Below are 4221 nucleotides of genomic sequence, written 5' to 3'. Positions count from 1 at the left end.
TTCATAAACCCCACAAGTTTCCTCTAAACAAGGGAGATTAGCACAGCTACCCTGTTCATACAGTTTTCTGAAAAATTAGGGGTGAAAGGGAAAAGTGCATTTCTAGAAATCCTAAATTCAAAGTCTGTAGAGTCCACTACATAACCAAATACCTCAAATGTCAAATCAAATTTAGAAATGTTTTAAGGCTTCAAAATGGAAATTTAAATAATTCTGAGCATCAATAACATCTCTTCAACCACTCTTCAACACTAGCATCCCAAACTAGGTGATATTACAGTTTAAAGGTGCATGTTGTTCTTTGCTGAAGAGAACAGTATGCCAGCATTTGATAGTTCTTTCATCGACTGAAAATAGGGTGATAAAAAAAATAAAATTAAATAAAAAATAAAAATAATAATTAAAAAAAAAAAAAAAAAAATCAGGAGAATAGCTGGCTTTACAGGCCATGTTAATTGCACTAAAGAGTAAAAACTCTTCAGCAGAGAAAATAACTTTAATGCATCTGTAAAGCAAGCACTGCATCTCCTGCACAAGAACAACCCATCCTTACTCTACAGAGATGCAGAAGAGATTGGGAATCAAAGACATAATGGAAGTTTTGAAAGATTTATTCACTGAAAGGAAATGAACAAAACGATGCAAAATCTCTTCCCTTTTATAAATACCTCAAATCTCACCAAATCCAATAAAATGCGAGCCTGTTTTTCACATACCTCATCCAATGCAAAACATGTAGGACATGTTGCTGTTTTCAGATTCCCTATTCTTTTCTGTTTGAACAAAAACACAGGACCGTAGTGTGGTTCAGAAACAAAAAAGTTACTTTATAATATTATCCACGCTGATAAACACTGAGAATTTGGTTTAAAGTTGAATGGAAAGCCAGTTAAATGGAGCACAGGACAGGTGACAAGAGAAAAAGGTACTGAGGTAGGATGTTTTAGGGGAGTGACAAAATTAATACAAAATAGAAACACATAATGAATACTTGCAACAGCTGTGTAACAGTTTAGACTGGCATAGTAAATTAGTTCCAGCTGCTGAGTTAACTATAAACCAACTGGCAATTAGCAGAAGGAAAAAAAAAAAAAAAAAATCTAACAACATTCCAGTGCATAGTTTCAAAGTACAGTGAGATTCAACATACTTAACAGATTCAATTTCCATTACGGAAGTTGGTTCAAATGAATTAATTGCAATTTAAATACTGTGGCCACCTACCATGAAAACTAGTATTCTGTTCACTAAAAAGCTTAGAACTTTGGCTCCTAATGTGGCATGGCTCTGCCCGAGATCTACCATGGCACGCAGTTGACTCAGTTGCGTGGTTAGGAGAAATTTGGCTTGAGTTAAAGTTGTTCTATGGTTTAAGCAGCTAACACAGATCATCCGCGCTGTTAATGCCGCTGCCAGGAAGAGGAGACAAGATACCGATGAGGCCCTTGATGATGGTCCGTTTACCCTGAACAGTTTTCCTCAGAATGTACTTGGCCAGTGTCAGCCAAGCTTAGCTTCAACTTGACAGCCCCTGGAAAAGATAAGCTATGACTGAGTAGACTGCGAATAGGAAAGGAGCTGTGCAATGGAGCTGCACCATTCGAGGGTTGAGTGGCAAAGAGAAAACAGGGAAGGATCGACTCACCCTGCTACATACAGGTCAAGTTCTAGAGAAGGATTGAGCAGCTGCAAGTGCTCAGCACCTCTTAGTTTTGACCCTATGCTTAATATTTTCTGAAGCCTTCTTCACCTCACTTAGTGTGACCTGATCTTCTGATACCATTTCTGCTGGAGGGAAGAGAAAAACTACATCTCAGCCAATTCATTAATTCACATTTAGTGTACATAATACATGGCGCTTTCTTGCAAGGTGATTTGCATTTAAAGATAGCCTCAGTTTCCAGTAAAACAAGTTTTCAAAACCTCTATTCGTTCTGATTTTGCCATATGGGAGAGCTATCTAAGCTTTTATCTGTAGCAGCCCTGATTGAAATACTGGGCTTGAATATTCCAGTAGCAGCTAAAAGCTAGTGTTTCCATGCATAATCAATACTGACCTGTCTTACAGTTGCTTGATAGCGCTGGATACAATGTAGGGCAAATATTTATTTCTCATTGAGCAGTAGTAAATAAGGGTCTGGTTTTTTGCTTTAAACTAGCCTGTTCCATTTCTAGCAGAATGATTGTCTTATGAATTAAGCACTATACTGTACAGCAGGAGACTTGTAGATTTCTACCAATCCTGGAGCATACTTTCTGTAGGTCACACTGACTGCTTCTACAGATACCTCAGGCCTAGTTATATGAAATGCTGTTCTATACACTAAGAGGCCACTGAACATACAGCCAGAAGAATTAGAGAGTCCAGGTACAACAGTTAAGGGGAGCAAAGAAACCCCTATGCACCCCTGTTCTGATGTGAGCTTAAAACTGCAAGATCTAATGCCTAATTTAGTCCTGTCCATGCTAGTTTTTAGGTTGTCCTACAACCATATTCCCCAACTGCCTTAGCAGAGATGGGGTCCTAATCAGAGTCCCAGAACTGACTTAGTGCTCAATAAAGCTTTGCAAACACTACATTCCATCACTTCATTTGGCACAAAGTAGGGAAGAAACTTTTCTCCCCATCCAAGAGGTCCTTATCCATAAGGAGGTAATTCAGAGTCATTCCGTCTGTGGTAGCTCAGTCTAAGCAAATGGACTTGAATTCATTCCAGCAGGTTTTCTGCTCTCCTCAATCCAAAACATTAGCATGACTAGGGTAAGTGCCTGCCCAAGAAATACCAGCACCAGTACTTCCAAGCCTCAGTTTGCTCTGAAGTAGTATATTTTGGTGCAAGTAAAGCCTTTCCTCATCCTTTCAGCACCTTCCCCAATCCTGGCATGACTTCAGCATAAACTAATGTGTTAGAAGTGAAAGCCTATCATCCAGAAGGAGAGATTTTTTTTTATAGCACCTTTTCTCTGGATAAAGTAGAAGCCAGGAAGCTGTCCAAGCAAGGGCTGACCATGTTATTCTTTTGGGTTGTTCGATTTTTTTCATGATAAACCAAAGTAAGGAAGGCAGAATTTATACCTTTCTTAAAAGTGTTTCTATAAACAGAGTTCCTAGGTTAAATATAGCTTTATTTAAACATCTAAATCAACAAATCCAGAGCCTAGTTAACAGATTGTTTCATGGTTCCAGCATTTCTAGCGTTTATATGTTGTAGATTACATCTGATACAGAAAAAAGCTGTAGTGTGCCTTGTTGCTCAAAACATCTGAGGCAGAAGACACCCATGCGTTGCCCAATTCAGGCTTCAATGGTAGCTTGCCAGGAATCCTATATGGACATTGTAGCCACTGTTTTAATATGCAGGTGAGGCCAGTATGCAGTGCCCAATCTCAGTAGTCCAGCTATTTGGACCTAGGTAGAACACCAAACACCAGGACTGTAGGGGCCATGGGCCTTCACTCCCTACTAAAAGATAAGGGTGGCTTTGGAGTGTATTGTAGAATTGCAAGCTGCTATCCAAGTAGCTTGGTTTGAGGACATGATTATCAGTTGCTGTTACTAAGCTGTGTCTGCTTCTGCAAATGCAGAAGGAATTGTGCTGAACAGTAATACAGGTTGAATTTGTTTCAAAAGATTCTCTCCCAGTTAGGGATCTGGAAGATGGCGGATTCATGGAGGATTTTTATACTATTCCTTCACATAGGGAGGAAGGGATGGAGGGAAGGAAATTGAACAGGCCTACCCTTTCAGACATTAGGTTTAGTCAGCATTAGCCTCTTGCCATTTAGGCTAAGACGTGTAACAGGAACCAAACAGCTGCTAAAATCAAGAACAGAGCATTAAAAGCAGGCAGCTCCATAGTTTATGCACTCATGAAAGACACTGGCAGAATCTCAAAAAAAAAAAAAAAAAAAAAAAAAAAAAAAGTCTTCTGCAAGAGTCTGGGGCAAGTGGAAAGGAAAGTTGAATACTCCTTTCCCTTACAGTCACCACCAACCCCAGCTGAGTGATACTTAGCACTGGCCAAGTGAGCAAGTGAGTGTGCGTACACGTGTTTACTACCCAGACAAACTGCAAAATGGGAAAGGGGGGGGGAAAAGAAAGAGAAAAAAAAGTTAGAAAAGTAGATTAAAAGAAAAAAAACAAAACAAAACAAAAAAAAGCTTTAAAAGCCAAAAGTCTTGAAGTAACTCAGTGCTTCCAGCAGAGTTAGAGAGCTGTAC

This window comes from Crocodylus porosus, unplaced genomic scaffold, assembly GCF_001723895.1.
Source record: "Crocodylus porosus isolate Cpor-Errol unplaced genomic scaffold, CroPor_comp1, whole genome shotgun sequence".
In the NCBI taxonomy this organism is placed as follows: Eukaryota; Metazoa; Chordata; order Crocodylia; family Crocodylidae; genus Crocodylus; species Crocodylus porosus.
This window is presented reverse-complemented; position numbering follows the sequence as displayed.